The 24,548-nt window shown below is 47.6% G+C and overlaps 1 protein-coding gene across 6 annotated transcripts in view; it reads right to left on the bottom strand.

The window, feature by feature from the left end:
• The window catches only part of ARHGEF10L (Rho guanine nucleotide exchange factor 10 like), a 126,496-nt gene extending 106,611 nt beyond the window's left edge, over nt 1–19,885 (bottom strand). For 3 of the 6 annotated variants that reach the window (XM_035121225.2, XM_035121222.2, XM_035121224.2), the window contains exon 1: nt 6,852–7,540. The gene's annotated coding sequence lies outside the window, so the exon portion shown is untranslated. Of the gene's footprint in view, nt 1–6,851; nt 7,541–19,820 lie in introns of those variants that run through there. The other 3 variants (XM_035121226.2, XM_035121227.2, XM_035121223.2) reach the window with 2 other exon arrangements.
• Between the last annotated feature and the right edge of the window lie 4,663 nt (nt 19,886–24,548).

Raw genomic sequence — 24,548 nt, 5'->3', positions numbered from 1 at the left:
AAATACCTGAAGGACTGTCACGTGGAAGACGGAGCAAGCTTGTTTTCTGCTGCTCTGGAGGGGAGGACCCAGACCAACAGATTCACATTACAAGAAAGGAGATTCCGACTAAACATCAGGAAGAACTTTCTGACAGTGAGAGCTGTTCGACAGTGGAACGGACTCCCTCAGGAGGTGGTGGACTCTCTTTCCTTGGAGGTTTCTAAGCAGAGGTCGGATGGCCCACCTGTCATGGATGCTTTAGCTGAGATTCCTGCATTGCAGGGGGTTGGACTAGATAACCCTTGGGGGTGTAGTGGAAATGTAAGACGGTAAAAGAATTTTGGGAAATGATATATAATGAGTTGGGAATTTTTTTCCTAAAAAATACTCAAAGCCTTCCTTTTAGGAAATCTCGGTGCCAAAATCCCAAGGGAGCCGAAAAGACTATTTATGTGTGTGACCACTGCTGCGGGGATGTTATTGGCCCAGAGATGGAAAGAAGATGGCAGATGAAGTGGATGGATGATGTCGAAACGGCTAAAATGACCCGAAGAGTCAGAAATCAGGAAGACCAAAATTTTAATAAGGAATGGGGAAAACCTACCTTAAAAATCATTGAAAACAGTTAAAATTGTTAGTAGAATTGGAATATCACTTGTAGTTTAATGTGAATTTTGGACACAATGGAGATGTAAAAGATTTTGGATTATCATAAAAGATGCAGGAGGAAATGATTAACAATAGGACCCACAAAGGGGAAGAGGGAAGTCCAAGAGATTCCTTGGAATCTTGTCTGTATGTTGTATGTTCGATATGTGACTGTACAATTTTAATCTGAAAAACCAAATAAGTTATAATAATAAAGAGCCTTGGGGGGGTACCTTCCAAGTCTACAATTCTAGGATTCTATGGTCTAATAGTAATACCTTGAATTTGGTCTTGTAGCTGGATGCGGGCTTACCAGAAGAGGCTTCTGTTTTGACTGCTGTGAGAACAGGATGCTGTGCTCAGCAGAGGGTTTGGCCTGATTCAGCGTTGGTTGAGGCCACTGGGCTAGTCATGCGAAAAGGCTCTCTTCAACTCCCATCCCTGAGGCTTTTCTGAGCCACCTTGGAACAATCAGCTCAATAATACGTATACATTTGTTTCCTCCTTCCCTCACAGCTGAAGAAAAAAAGTGTCCCACCCTCTCTGGCATGCAGGCTTCCAGTCACACTGAATGAACCATCACAGAGAAGGCAGAGAGCCTAGGAAACCATTACGACACCCGCCCCAGATTGGGAGGGTAACAAGGAGGACTCGCCAAGAGGCCATGGAGCAACAAATGGCAGGTCAGATCGGATTTCGCTTCAGAAAACAGCAAGGAGCTCCTCCTCTTCGGTTCTGCCTCAAAGGCAGCACCAAGCCTGCATTACACATCATCAAGCACCCCAGCATGAGCAGCACACAGCTGGGAAAGGCAAGAGTGCCCTTGAGCATGTACAGATCTCAGCTTGCCGCACCGCCTGCAAACCACGGCTTGCTTCCCAAGAGCCTTCTCTAGCCTGCCTGGCCTCCAAATGTTTCGGGCAGATCCGCACTGTACACTTAATTCATGCCCGATGCACATTTAAGTCATCCAACCTCCCCCCAAATACTCCTGGGAACCATAGTTTTCCTCCCCATGGAACTCCTGTTTCCAGCACCCTTCACAATCTACGATTCCCACGCTCTGCATTTAAATTGTATTCAATGTACGTTTTAAGCACGTGACTTCCTGGGAACTGTGGTTTGCAGAACGGGAGTTCCAGGAGAGGAAAACAACAGTTCCCAAGATTCACTGGTGGGCAAGCCATGTGCTTTAAAAAAAAAACCCACCTGCATTGAATATGCTTCAAATGCAGTGTGAGTCTCCCCTAAGACTCCCATCATCACCCCGACTATTGACGCTGCCTGGGGCCAATGGGAGTTGTAGTCTTGACAACACACAGGGGGCGCCAGGTTACAGAAGGCTGAGCTATGAATATGAACTTAATTTATAGGCCAGCAAGTGGATGCGTGGTGTTGCAAGTGGGGGGGGGGGTTTACCCAGGCAGGAACTAGATCCCGGCCCCACTAACTAGAACTGCAAAGTTTAAGAAGAGGGAGCCCTGGGGCTCTTTGCCACTGTTTCCTGGGGCCGACAGATCTGTGCCCTTTCCTGCCCTCAGAAGTCCCATCTTCCTCTTCCTCTACATGGTTCCCACTGCTGCTATTTACACACACACCACACACACACACACACACACACACACACAAATTTCAAAGGCGGTACCTCCATCAAAAGGGACCCAAGGTGGCACTGTGGGCTAAACCACTGAGCCTAGGGCTTGCTGATCAGAAGGTCGGCGGTTCGAATCCGGGGTGAGCTCCCGTTGCTTGGTCCCAGGTCCTGCCAATCTAGCAGTTCGAAAGCACCTCAAAGTGCAAGTAGATAAATAGGAACCGCTATAGCGGGAAGGTAAACGGCATTTCCATGTGCTGCTCTGGTTTGCCAGAAGCAGCTTTGTCATGCTGGCCACATGACCTGGAAGCTATACGCCGGCTCCCTCGGCCAATAATGCGAGATGAGTGCCACAACCCCAGAGTCGGTCACGACTGGACCTAATGGTCAGGGGTCCCTTTACCTTTTACCTTTACCTCCATAAAATGGGTTTTGCTACCCATTAGGTATATTCCGAGCATAAAAAAGCCTGATGGATCAGGCCAGTGGCCCATCAAGTCCAACACCCTCTTTTCACAGTAGCCAACCAGATGTCCCAAGCAGAGACCCACAAATGGGACACGGGTTTAAGAACCCTCTGCCCCTCCTGAAGTTTCCAGCAATTGGTATTCAGAAGCATTGCTGCCTCCAGCCATCCTGGGCTAGTAGCAATCAATAGCCCTCTCCTCTCTGAATTTGCCCAGCCCTCTTTCAAAGCAATCCTGCGCCCTGTGGCAGGGAGTTCCAGAGTTTAACTCTGTGCAAAGAAGGACTTTCTCTCATCCACCCTGAGTCTTCCAGATTTGAAAGAGGGACCCATACCCTCCAGCATTTCTCCGACGAAAATAGGGATGTCCTGTTCCATTATGATAATCATGATAATTTTATGATTTGTACCCCGCCCATTTTACTGGTTGGCCCAGCCACTCCGGGCGGCTTCCAACACATATAAAAACACAATGAAACATTAAACTTCCCTGCCTTCAGATGTCTTCTAAAGGTTGTGATTATCTTTTTGGCTCGGAGTTTGCATAACTCCACAGCCTCCAACTTTCTCCAATGGAAACAGGGATGTCTTAAGGAAAAGCAGGACATTCCGGGGTCAAATTAGAAACCAGGATGGCTTCTGTAAATCCGGGACCGTCCCCCGAAAACAAGGACACTTGGCGGGTCTGCCAAGATGACACCCAGCAAACGACAGCATGGGCTGAGGAGGAGATTTGAACCCTGGTCTCTCCCAGGCCCTTGTCTCACACCTTGTTTGGCATGCAGATAAAACAGCTGGAAAATAGGGACACTTATGTCCCTGGAAAATAGGGACACTTAGAGGGTCTTACGGTAGCTAGCGGTCATCTAGTCTTCTGCAGGATCTCCAATACAGCGTCTTGGAAAGATGTCTGTTCAGTCCATTAAAAGGGTTTTTTTTAAAAAAAAAAAAGTAAAGGGCCCCTGGGCAGTTAAGTCCACTCAAATGCAACTATGGGGTTGCAGTGCTCATCTCGCTTTCAGGCCGAGGGAGCCGGCGTTTGTCCACAGACAGCTTTCTGGGTCATGTGGCCAGCACAACTCAACCGCTTCTGGCACAACGGAACGCCGTGACAGAAGCCAGACCGCATGGAGACGCCGTTTACCTTCCCGCCGGAGCGATACCTATTTATCTACTTGCACTGGTGTGCTTTCTAACTGCTATGTTGACAGGAGCTGGGACAGAGCAATGGGAGCTCACCCCGTTGCAGGGATTCGAACTGCTGACCTTCTGATTGGCAAGCCCAAGAGGCTCAGTGGTTTAGACCACAGCACCACCCGTGTCCCTGGGTGGTCCATGAAGGTGAATGCCCCACACCCCCAGCCTTGGCCAACCACTGCCTGCCTGCCTCCTTACTTCCATCCAGTCCCGTGGCGGTGGTCCTTTCTGCCAGCTTCCTCCTCTTCAGTCTCAGGGGTGCCCTTGGAGAACTCAGCAGGAGGATGGGGGACAAAACCAGGATGCCAATCACTGCCTCTGAATCTGCCTACTGCTGCTTTCAAAAGTCGGGGGTCGTTTTATACGCCAGGTCATATTTCTTAAACGGCGAGTATATCCCAAACTCTATATTTTAACTGGAAAAGTTGGGGGTCGTCTTATATGCCCGGTCGCCTTCTACGCCGGAATATACGGTAGTATCTCCAAAGTCAAGCAGAGTCCCTCATCTTCTAAAGGAGTGTGTTCCACTGCCAAACTTAAGAAAAGTTTCTCTTAATGCTTAACTGAAAGTCACTTCCCCTGAAATTTGCACCTGCTGGTTCAAGTTCCTGCTTCGTTGGAGCAACAGGAACCCAAAGTCTACTGCAACTTCTGCCCTTCAGGGATCAGAATGCCACGGTTGTGCCTCCCCGAAACCTTCTCCTCTCCTGTCTAAAGCACAACCACAGGACCCCATTTCCCAAGACCCTTTCATGCTAGATCTATGTGTAAATCAATGCAATCCTTTTAATCCCAGAGAGGGGAAGAGTTGGGAAAGGAGAAACTAAAGATCAGAACAGCTGGAATGAGGTGTGGGAGATTGTCGATTTCAGGTTCTCGGGGTTTTTTTTAACATAAGAACATAAGACCTCACCAGATCAGGCCAGTGGCCCACCTTGTCCAGAACCCTGTTCTCACAGTGGTCAACCAGGTGCCCCGATGGGAAACCTGCAAGCAGGATTCGAACACAAGAGCCGTCTCCCCCCCACCCCGCAGTTTCCAGCAACTGGTATTCAGAAACATTGCTGCCTCCAACCGTGGAAGCAGAGCGTAGCCATCCCAGCTAGTCATTATCAACAGTCCTCTCCTCTTTGAATTGTTCCAATCCTCTTTCAAAGCCATCCAAGTTGGGGGGCCATCCTTGCGTCCTGTGGGAGGGAGTTCCACAGTCGAACTCTGGGCTGCATGAAGGACTTTCTTTTACTCATCCTGAACTAATACGAAAGCTTGGTTCTGTTTGCTTCAGCCGGAAACAGAGACCAAGGATCCCTTCCCCACAACAGGTGTCAATTTACTCAGCGGTGCCAAGCTGCCTTCTGTTGAGCCAACAAGCTCAGTACTGTTTACACTGACTGGCAGCAATGAACCTCTGGGTTTCCAGGCAGGGGACACCGTTGAACCAAGGGCCTTCTGCACTCCAAGCAGATGCTCTGCCGTTGAGGTTCCAACCTTTTCCTAGACACTTAATCTGTGCACATTTGAGCTCTACTTGAGCTCTAATGGTCCTGTTCACATGCCTTTGCCATTTTACCCCCATTGTCTACACTTTCTTTCTTTCTTTTATTCATTTGCCCATTGCACCCATGGGTGCGTATATACAGGTCTGTCAAATTTAAATAAGGGTAATGCATTAAGCGTCTGATGGTGTGACTTAAGTCCCCAAAAGGTTTATTTAATCTGTTAGTCACATCAACACAATAATTTCAAGCACATTTTGTAAGCGGAGGTGCCTTGGACCTCTCTCATGTTGTTTCTTAAGGGCGCCGGGAATTGTAGCTTCATGTGATTAAACTACAGGTCCTTTAGTTTCTTAAGGGTTCTGGGAATTTCAGCTCCGTGGGGGGGGGGGTAAACTACAGTTCCCAGAATTATTTTGGGAGCTGGAGCCATGTGCTTTAAACATCCCTTAAATGCCTGGTGTGAATTCAAATTTCCACAATCTATGCCATTGTTTCTTGTTGCCCCAGAACAGGCATCCCCAATCTGCGGCCCTCCAGATGTTTTGGCCTACAACTCCCATGATCCCTAGCTAACAGGAGCAGTGGTCAGGGAAGATGGGAATTGTAGTCCAAAACATCTGGAGGGCCGAAGTTTGGGGATGCCTGCCCCAGAACAACCCAACAAACAGCCTGTTCCTTCCTCACTTATTCATTGTCCCTTAAAAGGTCTATCTCCTGCTCTGGGGCTTCATCGCCACTTTTTCTGGGTAGGGAGCACTGCGCCCAAGTATTCCCCACCCCCTCCATGGGGTGTTCAGGCATGCCGCCTGGCCATGGCTCCCTACATCACCTGAATTTCCCCATCCCCTGAGACTCGCCCGCAAAACTCCCCCCTGAGATGCAAAAAATAAAAAATAAAAATCCACCCTCATCTCTGCACACACTCCGTTTCCTCGCTTCCTCTCCGCCCCCCCTCCCCAATCCCAAGACGGGATCGGGATTGATTTACATACACCCCAGCAGGGTTATATATAAACCGCGTCTCCGTGATCAAGCGCCCGTCAATTCTGCTGACCTCGCAAAGGTCACCAACGTCTCGTTGGCCTTGCGGGGGTGCATTATATGGTGGAGTGGGGCTTAACCTTTCTGCAAGTGGCAGGAGGCGAGGATAATTTCCCGAAACGGCTTTTTAAAAATAATAATAATAATAAAATTTCTAGCCTTGCTTTTACGCACCAAACGCGAGCGCATTTTGCGCCCCGTTCTGCCACGTGCAGACACCCCTTTTTATGATCCCTTCTTTAAAATCTTGGAAAGGAGCAGAAAGGGGAGGAGAGGGAGAGAGAGAAGGCAATTTGGGGAGGTTTGTTTTTTGGGGGGGGGAGGAACCACATGGTCGGTCCATATTGCCGGCCGAATCTAGCCTCGGAGTGGTTTTCCCAGAAAGGAGTTTGGAAAGGTCAAAGAGGGGGTTCAGCCCACTTACCCCCCGCAGCTCTCGCTGCTCTTTGTTGCGATGCTACAAAGAAGCGGTCTGTGGCAGCGGCAGCAGCCCCACGGTGCGGCTTGGGAGCGCGGCGCCTTCCTCTCTCCGCCGCCGATCCATGCTCAGGGGGCGCACGGATGAGTCCGGCTAAAACTCCTCTCCGCTGCCTGGCCTTCGGTCCATTGCTGGAGAGGAGATCGTAGGCCTTGTCCGAACTGTGACCGATGTGCTACTCGGTCCAGACTGCACACAGAGAGAGAGAGGGAGGGAGGGAGGGAGGGAGGGAGGGAGCTGCCTCCAGCCGCCCCCTCTCTCGGTCACTAGGAGCAGCCGAGAGCTGCCAGCTGATCCCAGGGCTCTGAGGCTCCCCCCTATAGCAGCCGTGGGCCTCTCCGCCTCTCTCCAGACTGGCTCCAAAAGAGGTTCTCCGGCCATGAATATTCAGGAGGAGAGGGAGGCTGGACCACAGAAGCCTCACGTCAGAGGACAGAGGTGGAAGGTCTCTGCACAAGCCACCGCTCTCTTTCCCACTTTCTCTCGCTCCCTCTTTCCGCAAAGAAGCTCCGGCGACCGCAAAAACGCTGCAAAACAACAGTCTGGCGCTGGTTGGGAGGGGACCCTGATTTTTGAAGTCCCTGGACCCTCCAAGTGCCCTGGGTTTTCCAGGGACAGTCCCACATTTACAGGAGCTGTCCCGGTTTCTTATTTGATCCCAGAATGTCCCGCTTTTCCGTAGGTCGTCTCGTCCCTATTTTCCCTCGAGAAATATTGGATTTATGCAGCCCCCACCCCCAAGCCAAGGAGATCAGTAACTAGACAACCTTTAGAAGAAATCTGAAGGGAGCTTTGGCTAGGGAAGGTTTTGTATTTGTTTGTATTTGTATTTGCTTTTGTTGTATTCTATTTGTATTATTATTATTATTATTATTATTATTATTATTATTATTATTATTATTATTTTGACAAAGCAATAATCATAAAGAAATCAGAATAAAAATAAACATAGCGAAGTTTTCAATGTTTCATTATGTTTTTATATATGTTGGAAGCCACCCAGAGTGGCTGGGGCAACCCAGTTTGATGGGAAGCGTGTTGTTGTTGTTGTTGTTAAACAGGACATCCTTATTTTCATCAGATAAATGTTACTGTTAAGTACAAACCCCATGTTTGATGTAGCGATTACTTGTTTTGTGGGGCGCTGCAAAAATGTGGGGTTTTCATGGCAAACATGGGGGGGCGGGAAAAACCGCTGCAAAACTTTTCAATGCATCCTTGAAAATCTACAAGCCTCTGAATTTTGCAATGCTCTGGCCTACAAATGTGTTTAAAGCACGGGGGAGGGGGGAGTGTCTAAAAATACATGGATTAGGGGAAATAGCACGAAAATGGTTTGGAATAATTCCTTTGCAAAAAAAGAAGAAGTGTGTGTTGCATACCAAAATGTGGATATTAGTTGAAGTTGTGTTTAAAAATGCATATATTAGGAAAAACACAAGTATTTTATTATTGCTACTGTTATTGTTAATTACCTACTCTTAGCCCTAAGGTACCTGAGTGGGCTACAACGATTTTCAAATAGTTTGAAACAACTTACAATCACTTACAATCACATACGTTTCTAATATTTCTTTTTATTGTTTTTATTTTTTATTATTTTAATTCATTTTTAAAGTATTTTTATTGAATTTTATACATACAACCCAACTAACAGAATAGCACTTCATGAGACTAACACACAAAAACCCAGCCAAACCAAAGTGGGATGTCATATTCACAAGGAGAAATGATAAAGCTGATTTTCCATATATTTGTGATAAGATACCAATACAGTGGTACCTTGGTTCTCAAACTTAATCCATTCTGGAAGTCCGTTCCAAAACCAAAGCGTTCCAAAACCAAGGCGCGCTTTCCCATAGAAAGTAATGCAGAACGGATTAATCCATTCCAGACTTTTAAAAACAACCCCTCAAACAGCAATTTAACATGCATTTCACTATCTAACAAGACCATTGATCCATAAAATGAAAGCAATAAACTGTACTGCTGTCACACAATCAATCAATCAGTCAGTAGCTGAACTGGGTTCCACACAGTCACAAAAAAATAAAAATAAAAGAGCCACAAAACGCAAAATAAATAGCAAAAACAGACAGTCCTCAGCGTAACACTGAAATCGGAAGTGTAACACTCAAAACGGAGCACGTTCGGCTTCCGAAAAAAGTTCACAAACCAGAACACTTACTTCCGGGTTTGCAGTGTTTGGGTTCCAAGTTGTTCCAAGGTACCACTGTAGGTAAGCAGAGCATACCACCATAAAAAATGAGTGTGTAACACACCAGACTTTCAGGATATACAGAAATATAAACCTATGACTGAAACAAGGAGCAACAAGAGCCAAAAGCTTTATATTATGTCAGGAAAAATTCTCAACCACTTCAACGTTACTTATCCCAAATTCCCCGAGAGGTTTGCGGAAGAGACAAATGTAAATTTTCTATATATTCAATAAAATCCCACCAAACTGAGAAAAGGGAAGTTGCCTTCATTTTTCCTTCACTGTTCTCATTGATAACTTTATCGTTCCGTTCTCTTTGTAAACCGCTTTGAGGTTTCCTCTTACAATCAAGCAGGGGGGGGGGGAGATCTTATCAAATCAATCAATGCAGGGGTCCTTTACCTTTACCTCTTTTTTTGTCTTTTCTGGGGGGGCACTGGGTGCCACACTGCAAGAGGTGGCACTTACCATGGGGCCTGGCCTGCAGCGCGCCCGAGCCACATGTCTCTCCTGGGAGTGATGTAATGGCTCAGGTGCCTGCAGGCTCCGTGCTGCCTAAAACAGCAGCGTGGGGCTTGCGCCTGCCCTCTGCCTCCCCCTCAGCCACCCTACAGCCGAAGGGGAGGCGATGGGTGCCAACCTGGGCACCCGAGCAGCTAGCTATGCCCCTGGGTCCAAAGGAAAGTAGAGCAATGCGTTTGGCACCAGCTTGGCTGCAGGAGTTGCCGGAAGGAGGAGTACAAACCATCGAACCATCTTTGGGACTCCGCTCTGGATTTGTGGAGATTTTGCTCCTTGGCCTTTTCTCCCGAAGAGATCCCGCAATGCAGCAGAGATACAGGATCAGATATATCTATGCTTGGCAGCTCGGACTCTGCCCCCTTTTAGGTGGAAGCACTTTAGGTACCATCTAAGAGAGACAAATCTCTTGGATAAGAACAGCCTTCCCCATCTCTCTCTCTCTCTCTCTCTCTCTCTCTCTCTCTCTCTCTCTCTCTCTCTCTCTCTCTTTCCACTCCCTTCTTCCCTTATCCACCAGCAACACCCAGCCAAGTCTTAAGCTCCTTTCTGACACGTAGAGACCATCTCCTTCCCAAACCTGTCATTTCATCTTTAAAAGCAGGTGTGCTAAGATTATCTGAGTTTTAATTCTTAAAATGCCACTGTACGTTCTCGGTATTAGCTGCAAAAAGAGCTGTGATATAGATTTTTAATTTGCTTTAAAAAAAAGGAAAAATCTGTCAAGGGAGAGATCAATGGGGATTTGAGGCAATTCCTTTATCAGATAGCCCGACCTGTGCAACCCAATAGGTGGATTACGTTTGCTGGAAGTCTGTGTTAAGCAACTGAGACTGTCAGAGTGGCAGTCTTCTATCTGACTTGTAGAAGACATCTGAAGGCAACCCTGTTTAAGGAAGTTTTTAATGTTTTATCATGTTTTTAATATTCTGTTGGGAGCTGCCCAGAGTGGCTGGGGAAACCCAGCCAGATGGGCAGGGAATGAATGAATGAATGAGCATAGAGAAGTGGGGGGGGGGGCAGAAGACTTGCTTTGGATGCAGAAGGTTCTGTTTCCAATCCCCAATGGCAGCATCTCCAGGCAGGGCTGAGAGAGACTCAGTGCCTGAAGTGCTGAAGAGATGCTCCCAGTCAGTAAGTTGGACCTGAACCAATGGATTCAAATCACAAGGACGGAGATTCCGGCTGAACTTTCTGACGGACAACCTTGGGAGGTGGCGGCCTCTCCTTCGTTGGAGGTTGGAGCAGAGCTTGGACACCTGTCTGCAGGAACATAGCGTGGAGAGAGCCAGGGGGTAGCCCCATGGGCATGGTTTTGGGGGGCACGAACCAAGCACCCCTCCCCCCACAGGGATCCCCACCCTGCCTGCCGCCAGGGGTATCTGGGACCCAGAGCCCGGCCTTGCCACCATGCCCCCTTACCAAGGGCCGCGTTGGCTGGCTGAGCCCCCTCCCAAGCGTGGGTGGGAGGGGAGGCAGTGCAGTGCGGCCCTATGAACCCTCTCCTTAGCCTCTCCTTAAGGGCGTCTTAGCTTTGACGCCTCCCTTTCCATGGAGGCGCAGGTTGCATCCACAGCAAAGGTGGCATTTTTCCATCTCCGCCGCATCAAGCAGTTGGTCCCTTACCTCTCTCGCCCCGATCTGGCCACAGTGATCCATGCGACGATCACCTCCAGGCTTGACTATTGTAACTCGCTCTACGCAGGGTTGCCCTTAAAGCTGACCCAGAAACTCCAGCGGGTGCAGAATGCCGCGGCGAGGCTCCTTACAGGGTCCAGGCCGCGGGATCACATTCATCCAGTGCTTTACCAGCTGCACTGGCTCCCGGTGGAGTACAGGATCAGGTTTAAGGTGCTGGTTTTGACCTTTAAAGCCCTATGCGACTTGGGACCCTCGTACCTACGGGACCGCCTCTCCTGGTATGCCCCGCGGAGGACCTTAAGGTCCACAAATAATAATATTCTGGAGATCCCGAGTCATAAGATGGCTAGATTGGCCTCTACTAGAGCCAGGGCCTTTTCAGTACTGGCCCCAACCTGGTGGAACGCTCTTTCCCAGGAGACCAGGGCCCTGCGGGATTTGTCATCTTTCCGCAGGGCCTGCAAGACAGAGCTGTTCCGCCTGGCCTTTGGGTTAGACTCAGCCTGACCCCTGTGTTTTCCTCCCTCATGGCTTGGATTTATGGCCTACTTGAAATGAGGCTGCACTTTAAATTTTAATACTGTATTTTAATCTGTATTTTAATTAATTGTTTTTATGTTTTATTGTAATTCTGTTGGTGTCAGCCGCCCTGAGCCCGGCTTTTGACTGGGGAGGGCGGGGTATAAATAAAATTTTATTATTATTATTATTATTATTATTATTATTATTATTATTATTATTATAGAGGCGCCACCCTCTATAATATTATTATTATTATTATTATTATTATTATTATTATTATTATTAAAATCGCACCTGGAGCCTACGCCCCGCCGGAGGAGCCACCCTCCAGCTGCTGCCCACCTGGAGGAAAACGGGTGGGGGTGGGGGTGGGGGCGTCGGAGGGATCCTTGCACCATGGCGCCAGATAAGCTTGAGAGAGCTCTGCCCAGGTGCCAATAAAGGATGCAATGCCGCTGGCTGGCTGTTAGGGATTCTTGACCTGTGATTCCTGCATTGCATAGGACTGGGCTTATTGTGGTCCAATTCCAGCTCTACAGTTCTAAAGGTAAAGGTAAAGGACCTCTGACAGTTTAGTCCAGTCGCAGACGACTCTAGGGTTGTGGCGCTCATCTCGCTTTACAGGCTGAGGGAGTCAGCGTTTGTCCGCAGACAGTTTTTCTGGGTCATGTGGCCAGCATGACTAAGCCGCTTCCGGCGATATAAGAGCAGCGCACGGAAATGCCGTTTACCTTACCCATTTATCTACTTGCTTTTGAACTGCTAGGTTGGCAGGAGCTGGGACAGAGCAACGGGAGCTCACCCCGTCATGGGGATTTGAACTGCCGACCTTCCGATCCGCAAGCCCAAGAGGCTCAGTGGTTTAGACCACAGCGCCACCCGCATTCTAGGCTTCTATTATGCCATGAATGCTGAACTAGATAAACCAATGACCTGACCTGTCCCGAGTTAAATCAGAACCATGAGGACTGGGATCTTGTTCTCCCTTTAAGCAAAGCACCTTAGCTCCATAGTAGAGCAGCTGCATTGGTTTATAGATGATGATAGATGATGATGGATAGATAGATAGATAGATAGATAGATAGATAGATAGATAGATAGATAGATAGATGATAGGTTTTCAGATTAAAATTTTACAGTCACATATCCAACATACAAACAAGATTCCAGAGAATCTCCTGGACTTCCCTCCTCCCCTTTATGGGTCCTATTGTAAATCATTTCCTCCTACATCTTTTATAATACGTAATCCAGATCTTTTACCTCTCCGTTGTATCCAAAATTCACCATTAAACTACAAGTGTTATTCCGATCCTACTAACGATTTTAACCGTTTACAACGGTTTTTAAGGTAAGTTATACATTTTCCCCATTCCTTATTAAAATTTTGTTCTTCCTGATTTCTGACTCTTCGGGTCATTTTAGCCATTTTGGTATAATCCATCTACAGTACTTGATCTGTCATTCTTCTCTGGTAGAGCGCCTGCTTTGCATCCAGAAGGCCCAAGCTTGTAGCTCAATACTGCCTGCACTAGCTGGCAGCAACAGCTCTCTAGGGTCCCCACCCCCAGCAACATTTACAGGCAGGGCTGGGGGTGGGGACCCTAGAGAGCTGTTGCTGCCAGCCAGTGCAGGCAGTATTGAGCTACAAGGTGCTGACTCAGGGCGAGAGATCAGAGGACACACCTTTGGTCTCCCCTGCCCCACCCCAAATTACAAGGATGCCCCCACTAAAATCTGGCACTTAAATCTTCCCCAATCCTCGACTGTCAACAATCATAAGCCATCAGAAGCTGGGAAGACGAACCGGGCAAGCCAGATCGACAGCTCCGTCCGGATCCCACCGAGACCTTACGCAACAACATGCCTGGTTATAACCAGCCGGTTGGTTTCGGCATTTAAAAGGAACTTTTGTTGAACTCGCTTTGTGCAACCTTTTCGCGTCAAGTCAGGGCTCCCGCCTATTTTCCATGCAGCCGAGGCTCCCCTGTGTGTCTCGTCTCCACCAGCCCACTACCCCCCAAAATGAAAATCTAAAGTAGGTGCCAAGAAAAACAAAATAGTTTGTTACCGTCTAAATCAATTAGAATATCAAGCAAGTGTGCACATAGGACAGCTCTAAGGAAAAGCCATGGCTCGGGGATACATTTCCGAGCACAATTCAATGTGCCAGAGCTGACCTTTAAGTCCCTAAACCAGGGGTCAGCAAACTTTTTCAGCAGGGGGCTGGTCCACTGTCGTTCCCCCCCCCTTGTGGGGGGCCGGACTATATTTTGGAAAGAAAAGAAAAATGAACGAACTCCTATGCCCCACAAATAACCCAGAGATGCATTTTAAATAAAAGCACACATTCTACTCATGTAAAAACACCAGGCAAGCCCCACAAATAACCCAGAGGTGCATTTTAAATAAAAAGACACATTCTACTCATGTAAAAACACGCTGATTCCCGGAACGACTGCGGGCCGGATTTAGAAGGCGATTGGGCCAGATCCAGCCCCCAGGTCTTAGTTTGCCTACCCATGCCCCAAACAGCTTTGGCTCTGCGTACCTGAAGGAGTGTCTCCACCCCCCATCGTTCATCCCAGACACTGAGGTCCATTGCGAAAAGTGAGGTTACAGGAAACAAAGCACAGGGTCTTCTCGGTAGTGGCGCCTGCCCTGTGGAACGCCCTCCCATCAGATGTCAAGGAAATAAACTACCTGACTTTTAGAAAACATCTGAAGGCAGCCCTGTACAGGGAAGTTTTTAATGACTGATGTGATGTTGTGTTTCTAATACTTTGTTGGGAGTTGCCCAGTCAGGTGGTCTAATAATAAATAATAATAATAATAATAATAATAATAATAATAATAATAATAATAATATACATGCAGAAGGCCGCAGACTCCAGCATCTATCTCCAGGGCATGTCCCCTGCCTGAAACCCATGGGAGCTGCTGCCAGTCAGTGCAGACATTACATAGCCCCCTGACTTGTTATATTGCAACTTTGTATGTTTCTGTTTAAATCAGTCCTCCCCCCCCCCCAAGAACCATGAGGACTAGGATTTTTATTTGTTTTCTGCTTAGTATACAGGAGGTTCCATTTTCAATCCCCATTGTCAACACATAGGGCTGGGAAAGACATCTTGCCTGAGATCCTCCATAGCTGCTGCCGGTTGGAGCAGGAAATACTGAGCCGGATGGATCAAAAGTCAAACTCTGTGTAATGTGGTTTCCTGGTCTGGTCCTTACATATGCATCAGAGATTTCAGCAGACATTGCGAACATGAGGTTGAGAAACTCTGGGTTCTGCTTTGTTTAAAAGGAAAGCCAAGGTTAGGTCAAGGCGACATAAGATTCAAAGGAGAGGGCCTGCTACCAGGAACACACAAAAATAATGGTGTCTCTCATGTAACAATGACTGCAAGTTTGCAAATAAGTCCAGAATTAATAATAATAATAGTAGTAGTAGTAGTAGTAGTAGTAGTTAAGGCTTCAACAAGAAATGAAAAAAGGATTATCCTAGAAGATCATGCATAGATCACGTTAATCGACTGCAAGCTAAAATAAATCAGAAAAGAAAAAGGGTTATAGATTTCCTTGCCTGCCTGGGGAATGACTCTCAGTCGCCATAGGAAAAATTGCTTATTTACAAACCCATCGAAATGCTCCTTACAATGCAGAGATAGATGGGAACAGCCTTTGCATAAATGATTCCTTCATTGCAGGGGGTTGGACTAGATGGCCCCTGGGAACCTCTCCCAACTTTGAATTAGGACTTGGATGAGGCAAGGATTTTGTCCGCCCGGTTGGTGAAGCAGTAGCCGAGTATTTGCCTGCGTATTTCAAATCCTTAGATTCTGCGCTTCATCAGAAAAGATTCGAAAGGGAAATTAAAACAACAAAATTAAATAAAATCCTAGGATCATAGAATTGTGAAGTCTAGCTGCTGTTGCAAGAAAAGGCACCCTTTCTGCCCCAAAACAACTGCCACATAAGAACATGAGCGCATAAGAAGAGACTGCCTGCCGGATCAGGCCAATGGCCCACCTAGACCGGCGTCCTGTTCTCACAGCGGCTGAACAGTCGCCTGTGGAAAACCAGCAAGCAGGATCCGAACACAAGACCAACTCTCCTCTCCTGTGGTTTCCAGCAACTGGCATTCAGAAGTATTCCCGCTTCCAACTGTGGAGGCAAAGAAGTACCGCTGTCCTGTCTACTAACAATACACAACCCCCTCCTCCATGAATTGGGGTGGATCTACACACAGGGTAGGAAACCGCTATAAATAAGTCAGAAATTAAATCGTTATAACAAAAGGGGGGAAAACGCTATATAAAAATCACATAGATTTTTTCTTGCTCTCCATCGCCACCTGGTGTTACATGTTTACAACGAATTCAAAACGTGGTGGTTTTTTTACTCGTGTAGCTGAGTCCCAAGATATAATGCTCCTTTAAAGCCATTCGAGTTGATGGCCAGCAGCACACCAACATTTGGGGCCCCCAAACCGTTATGGGGGCTCCTTCTCAACCAGCCACGAGGTCTGGGTAACCCCTGTTATCTTATTCATTGGAGTTGTTCCACAACAGATCACCAAATCTTTACAACATCTGTGCCACTGACTCTCAAACTTTGCAACCAAACAACAAAATGTAATTAACCGATTTGAGTCGCGCAACTCAAATGGGGTCAACTAGACCCAAACGTTTTAAGCAACAGGCACTGGATTCGCTTCTGGGGCCCTTCCAGGATTAGGGGCCCTGAAGCTTAAGCTCCGTTAGTTTCATAGCAGATCCTCTGCTGTTGTTGGCCATCACTGCCTCCAGTGGGAGGGAGTTCCACTGTCTGACTTCACGCTGCATAGATAAAGTTTTCCTTTTCTCTGTCCTGAATCGTCCAACCTTCAGCTTCAGCTACAAGTTCTAGTGTTACAAGAGAGGGAGGAAATTTTCCCCCATGACCTTGGGGTCTCAAATTTCAGTGGCGCCCTGGGCAACGGCAAAATTCAAACACCCTGCCTCTCGCCTTCTCTTCTACATCATAGTTGTGTGTCCCCCCCCCCAAGGCTCCACGCCCAGGTCACGCTCCCCTAAATCCGCCTCTATCCCAAGGCACAACGCCACTCCCTTTTCAAAAACCAACGCCCCACAGACATTCATTTCCTGCATTGTTTTGTAGACAACAGCAGAAGCCCTTCCCTCGCTAACTGGGGATTTGAAAATCAGGAGGTCCAGGAGAAATGAGAAAAGCAGAGGCATGCTGGAAAAAAATTTCTGGGAGAGGCTGGGAAACCTGGAGGGGCAAACTTTCTCCTCGCCCCGCAATGGCCTCTGCTAATTGAGTCGTGCACCTGTGGCTTTAAAAGCTGCGTGATCAGCAGGCAAAACAAGAAGTGGGCCACGGGCCTGGGAGAGACCGGGGTTCGAATCCGCCCTTCGGCCATGATGTTGCTTGCTGGGTGTCAGACCCTCACAAGTGTCCTTGTTTTCGAGGGACAGTCCTGGATTTACAGAAGCCGTCCTGGTTTCTGATTGGGTCCTGGAATGTTCCGCTTAGGACGTCCCCATTTTCATCGGAGAAATGTTGGAGGGTATGGAGTTATGTAACACACACACACACACACACACACACACACACACACACACACCACCGCCATGCTGAGGAAATAAGTAACTATACAACCTTTAGAAGACACCTGAAGGCAGCCTTGTATAGGGAAGGTTTTTTTAAAAAAATGTTTAATGTTCTATTATGTTGGAAGCTGCCCAGAGTGGATGGCGTAACACAGTAAGATGGGTGGGGTATTATTATTAATATTATTACTATTACTGTTGTTATTATTATGGGACGCAGGTGGCGCTGTGGTCTAAACCACTGAGCCTCTTGGGCTTGCCAGTTGGAAGGTCGGCGGTTCGAATTCTCGCAACGGGGTGAGCTCCCGTTGCTCTGTCCCAGCTTCTGCCAACCTAGCAGTTTGAAAGCACACCAGTGCAAGTAGATAAATAGGTACCGCTGTGGCGGGAAGGTCAATGGTGTTTCCGTGTGCTCTGACTTCCGTCATGGTGTTCCGTTGCGCCAGAAGCGGTTTAGTCCTGCTGGCCACATGACCCAGAAAGCTGTCTGTGGACAAACGCTGGCTCCCTCGGCCTGAAATCAAGATGAGCGCTGCAACCCCATAGTCGCCTTTGACTGGACTTAACTGTCCAGGGGTCTTTTACCTTTACCTTTTACCTATTATTATTATTATTATTATTATTATTATTATTATTATTATTATGGAACAGGATGTCCCTATTTTCATCGGAGAAATATTGGAGGGTATGCCTTGGGGACCAGTTGCAGTGCCTCTCTTAGCCTAACCTACCCTGCAGGGTTGTTGTGGGGGCAGAGAGACATGTGTGCTGCCTTGAGCTCCTTGGAGGAACTAGGCAGGCTATAAATGCAATAAATACAGAAATAAACAAGACGTAAGCAAAACCTGTGCCCATTCACCGCGTAACACCGGTCTTGAAAGACCTACATTGGCTCCCAGTCCGTTTCCGAGCACAATTCAAAGTGTTGGTGCTGACCTTGAAATCCCTAAACGGCCTCGGTCCAGTATACGTGAAGGAGCGTCTCCACCCCCATCGCTCTACCCGGACACTGAGGTCCAGCGCCAAGGGCCTTTGGGCGGTTCCCTCGCTGCGAGAAGCCAAGTTACAGCGAACCAGGCAGAGGGCCTTCTCGGTAGTGGCACCCGCCCTGTGGAACGCCCTCCCACCAGATGTCAAAGAGAAAAACAACTACTGTACCAGACTTTTAGGAGACATCTGAAGGCATTAGGGAAGCTTTTAATGTTTAATAGATTATTGTATTTTAATGTTTGTTGGAAGTCGCCCAGAGTGGCTGGAGAAACCCAGCCAGATGGGCGGGGTATAAATAATAAATTATTATTATTACTGTATTATTATTATTATTATTATTATTATTATTATTATTATTATTATTATTATTCAGAAGCTGCTGGACTCCAATCTCACTTCCAGTCATCAGGCAAGAAGGGGTGTGGCCAAAGAGAGTTCCAGGGGCTGGATAAAGAGGTCTGGGGTTCCCCTTTCCAGCCCTGGGTCTGGGCCCATCATCCCTGATCCCTAAATTGTACTGAGCTGCATGTGGGGATGCCCCATAAACACGCACGGATATTTATTGGTTCTTGCATGAGATGAGGGGCATAGCTCAGTGGCAGAGCACCTGCTCGGCAGGCAGAAAGTCTCAGTTGCCGGCAGCATCTCCACATAGAGCTGGGAAGGTCTCTGGGCAGAAACCCTGCAGCGCTGCTGGCAGTCAGTGCAGACAATACTAGGCTGGATGGTCCAACCTAGTCAGTGTAAGGGACCTGTCTTCTCAGGAAACAGGTCAATGGCAGAACACGTACCTGGCATGCAGAAGGCCAGAAGCTAAAAGACCGCTGCTGCTGATCAGAGCGGGCAGCACTGGGCTAGGTAGACCTGTGTGAGACACAGCCATACAAACATGTATTATATTGATTTGTTTGTTTCCCGCTGTCCCCCTGGAACCGAGCCAATCCATTGTACAAAGGGGAAACAGAGGCTGCGGGGAAATAACCGAGGGACGCCCAGAACGGAAAGCACTCTGCACATGCTCAGGCATGCTCCCTGCTCTTCTGTCACTGGGTCAGCAGCTCTGGGCCTCTGCCAGCCAGCCTTTAAGAGCCTCCAAGAGCAGCTCAGTGGCAGAGCCAATTTGCAAGCGGAAGGTGCCAGGTTCGAATCCTGACAGCATCTCCAGGTAGCAGAAAGCTGCCTGGTGCTTGACTCCGCACAAGGCAGCTTCCCAACTCAGGCCTGAGACAAAAGCATGTCCAAATCGGCTCTGAGCTTCGGGGTGGAAAGAAAACTACAAAAAATTAATTGCTATAGACAGAGAGAGAGAGAGAGAGAGAGAGAGAGAGAGAGAGAGAGAGAGAGAGAGAGAGATGCTCGGTTTAGAGCAGAGTCCCCCTGAAATTCAGCAGGGAGCCTTACCTGTTTGTGGTCCTTTGCAATTTTACCTGCCTGGATCCTGTCTTTGCCGCTTCCTCCTATGTCGTAGGCAGAGACTGGAGCTCAGGTGAGGCAGAATGCAAACTGAGTCAACTGGGCGGGACTCAGGTCGGGTTCCCAGAAGGACAGCGCAGCTCAGAGGTGGAGCATCTGCTTTGCATGCAGAAGGTCACAGATTGCACGTGGTTTGCTGTGATTCCAGCATTGCTGGGGGCTGGACTTGATGACCTTTGGGGGTCCCTCCTGAATCCGCCATTCTATGATTCTGTGTCCTAGGTAGGACAGGGATAGTCAGCTGCCTGTATCCCTGGAGAGCCGTTGCTGACAATCAGTGTATGCCATACAGAGCTAGGCAGGGCCAACGGTCCGACATGGAATAAGGCAGCTCCTTGTTTATACCAGCCCTTTGTTCAGGAACATGAGGACTAGAATGTTACTTTGCGTTTAGCGGACAGGATGCAGGTCCGCGTTGAAGAAGCTGCTTGGCATGCAGAAGGCCCCGGGTTCAATCCCCAATGGCAGCATCTCCACGTAGGGCTGGGAACGTCCCCTGCCTGAGACCCTAGAGAGCTGCTGCCAGTCAGTGCAGACAATACTAGATTCTCAATCCGAGCATTGGTCCGTCTAGTTCAAGCTTAGCTACACCGGCCATCAGCGGCCCTCCAGGATTTCGGGGTGGGGGGTGGGTGTGGAGAGACTCTCTCCTATTGAACCCAGGACCTTCTGCATGCCAAGCAACTGCTCCAACCCCTAACCCGTTCCCCAAAGTTCTTCCTTGTGTTGCATTTTGTTCTGTGCTTCAGATTACAGCTGCATGGGTTTCCCTGTGGTCTTCGCTCCGGGTCTGTTTCCTTTAATAAACAGAGGAGGAGGAAGTCATTGTTTTCCTTTTAGCCAAAGGTTTCCTCCGGACGTCCTCAATGGGAAGCAATTTTAAGGCCGGCTTGCCGTTCAAGTCCTCAAAGATGGGGAAAGAGGCACCCCATCGTGCCTAGAAAGTTTGTCACTTCTGGCAGCAAAACCTGCCTTGGTTTTCCTCTGAAAGAGACACTCGGGGACAAATCCTTGAGGAGAACTCTAGAATTCCCCACTGGCCCTACTGACCGAGAACAAGAATAACAGAATTGCAAATTTGGATGGGGTCAGCTAGTCCAATCTCCTGCAATGCAGGTATCACAGCTAAATCTTGGGGGGTATGAGATCGTTTTGGGAAAAAATTAGGTATGTTTCTATTTTATTTTTAAAACTGTACTCTTTTCACATTTTGACGTTGGCCACCCTGGGAGGAAGGACAGGGTTCAAATCCCATAAATTCTCAGACCCCCTTTGCCTGTCTTTTGTTTCCCCTGCCCAAGGGGTGCCAACAACTTCCCCTGTGTGTGTGTGTGTGTGTGTGTGTGTGTGTGTGTGTATTTGCCAATGACTTTCCCTGCTATCTATCTATCTATCTATCTATCTATCTATCTATCTATCTATCTATCTATCTATCTATCTATCTATCTATCTATCTATCTAATCTATCATCTATCTATACAGTATTTGCCTCCCTCATCAAAACTCACTGTTCTATTACATATCTGAGCTTATGGGAAAGCTCAAGGGTTTGGGCGCCCTCTGGTGGTTTGCAAAAGAAAGACTCCAGAAGAGAGACAGCAAGCATATATCCACACCATAACCAAGGCTTAAAGCACAGCAACTAAAGCACATTTAACTTTCCTTTAAATATATATATACTGTATATATTTATTTGGTTTTTCAAATTAAAATTTTACAGAGATATCGCATACATAAATAATAAAAAACCAAGATTCCAAGGAATCTCCTGGACTTCCATGCACCCCTTTGTCGGTCCTATGACTAATCCTTCCCTCCCACATCTTTTATGATAACTCAAATCGTTTAACTCTTTCCATTATGTCCAGAAGTCAACCTTAAACTACAAGTGATATTCCAATCCTACTGACCCTAACTGTTTACAATGGGAACACATTTAACTCTCCTGCCTAAAGCATCCTGGGGACTGGAGTTTGTTAAGGGTGCTGGGAATTGTAGTTCTGTGGGTGGGAAAACTACGGTTCCCACATTCTTTGGGGGGGAGTAATAGGCTTTAAATGCCTGCTGGATGTCTTTTAAGTATGGTATCGATATGCCCCAGGGTCTCCTCTGAGCAGGGCTTAGATGGGCCCCAAAAAAACCCACTCCCCAATTCAAATCCATGGTAAGTCAATTTGGTTGGTTGTCTCTCAGCTCAATCTACGTGACGATAAGATAGGAGCCATGAAGCTTGCTGAGTGGATTTGGACGGCCTACCTCACAGGGTTGTTGTGACGATCAGCCAGAGACACAGCCTCGATTTTCCGGTGGCAAGGATGATTTTGCAGTATCTTCAAGCCCATCAGTTTATTGCTCTAGCCAAAGGCCATGAGAAACTTGTGCTAGGCAATAGCATTAATAAAGTAATACAGAACATCCATCCATAATATAAAAATCAATAATCTCAAAAGAGAGAGAGAGAGAGAAGAAGAAGAAGACTTGGCCAAGTTCCTGAGCGCATTAAAACACATCTTCTCTGACAGCTTCAATTCTAATATTATGTTGGCTTTTAAAAATCCAATTTGCCAACATTCATGATGGGAGGGACAAGGAGTAGCGTTTTATATAAAGGATGTGTAAATCTATGACCTGGAGCATGGAAAGCAGACTAAGAGTATATCGGTAAAACTTGAAGGAGGGGAAAACAACAGTGACCTTGTCTGCTTTAACAAAATAAATAAATCCTTCCAGTAGCACCTTGGAGACCAACTAAGTTGGTCATAGGTATGAGCTTTCGTGTGCATGCACACTTCTTGCACACGAAAGCTCATACCTATGACAAACTTAGTTGGTCTCTAAGGTGCTACTGGAAGGATTTTTTAATTTTGTTTTGACTGCGTCAGACCAACACGGCTGCCTACCTGTAACTTGTCTGCTATAGATCACCAAGCCAGACTGAATATTTGAGTGGTGCCTTTCTAGAGCAGAATACCAAACATTCAAAAAGGAGAGAGATAGTAGTTATGGGAGACTTCAACTTCCCCAATATCTGTTGGAACTCTGCCAAAAATGTAAGGTCTGACAAATTCCTCCGTTGTCTCGCTGTCAATTTCATTTCCCAGAAGGTGGAAGAAGCAACGAGGGGGATTATCTACCTTGGACCTCTCACTAACAGGGAGGAACTGATCAACAAAATGGGGAAACTTGGAAGGAAGTGATCGCGTTCTCCTGGATTTCAGGATACAGAGTCAAGGGGAAACAGTAAACTCCAAAAACTTAAAATCACTATTTTTTGGGGGGGGGGGGAGGTTCCCCCACAATTTTTTCCTAAAACAAATTTACTTTTTGAAATCTGGCGAGCCTATCCAAGACTAAGCCTACAGGTAGCCAGAGACCCTTTGCGGTTGCTCCAAATTGGGCATTAAAATCCCCGCCCCAAATAAAGCATAAATGCTACGGGGAATTTATGACTGATCTGATAATATTAATTGGAAAGCTTGCTTTAGGTTTGTAGTAAAAAATAAAAAATGGAGCGTGTGAGTGTTTTTTCCCCCAGACATCCATTGCATTTGGAGAGCTCTCTCTCAGGCAGGGAATCTCAGCAGAGTCGCCCAACCTGAAATAGGTGTGGCATCAAAGTTAAGATTCTCCCACGCTGCCTGGGATTTTCCTAGGAAAGGAAAGCACATCCTCTTGACAGATTTGCGCTTCTGCCAATCTAAGCCAGGAGTGGGCAGAAGGCTGATGCCCAATTTCTGGTGGATCATCTTAGCCTCTTGGTCAGGTGTCCCCAAACTAAGGCCCGGTGGCCGGATGCGGCCCAATCGCCTTCTAAATCCGGCCCGCGGACAGTCCGCGGACAGTCCGGGAATCAACATGTTTTTACATGAGTAGAATGTGTGCTTTTATTTAAAATGCATCTCTGAGTTATTTGTGGGGCATAGGAATTCGTTCATATATTTTTTTTCAAAATATAGTCCGGCCCCCCACAAGGTCTGAGGGATAGTGGACCGGCCCCCTGCTGAAAAAGTTTGCTGACCCCTGCTCTTGGTGGTAGAACCCCAACTTCTAGGGCTGGCGGGGCTGTAGGTCAGGTCAGCGGTAGAATGGCTGCTCTGCATGCAGAAGGTCACAGGAGCATGAGAAGAGCCTGCAGAAGGAACAGGCCAGGGGCCCATCAAGTCCAACATCCTGCCCTCACACTGGCCAGCCAGATGCCTCAATGGGAAACCAGCAATCAGGATTCGAACACAAGACCAACTCTCCTTTCCTGGGGTTTCCAGCAACTGGTATTCAGAAGCATTGCTGGCTACAACTAGGGAAGCAGAGCATAGCCAATGTGGCTTTCACCCTTTCCTTCAAGAATTTGTCTACTCCTCTTCTCAAACCATCTAGTAGGTTGGTGGCCATCACTGCCTCCTGCGGCAGGGAGTTCCATAGTTTAACAATGTGCTTTTCTCTTTTTTTAAGCTGTACTTTCCTTTTAGCTGTCCTGAATCTTCCACTAGGTCTCAGGTCCCCACCCCCTAATTTAAAGGAACCAGAGAAGTACCTAAAGAGAAACATCCTTCTCTGCCTGGACAGTTGCTGCCAGCCAGAGCGGACAACCTTTGGGCTATGAGGACGGAGCTGGAGAAAATGAGTGTCCACTTGGTAGATCAGGAAAGGTACTTTGTA

Source organism: Zootoca vivipara, chromosome 6, assembly GCF_963506605.1.
Source record: "Zootoca vivipara chromosome 6, rZooViv1.1, whole genome shotgun sequence".
NCBI lineage: Eukaryota > Metazoa > Chordata > Lepidosauria > Squamata > Lacertidae > Zootoca > Zootoca vivipara.
The sequence above is the reverse complement of the archived record's forward strand: the minus strand, read 5'-3'. Positions and strand labels throughout refer to the sequence as shown.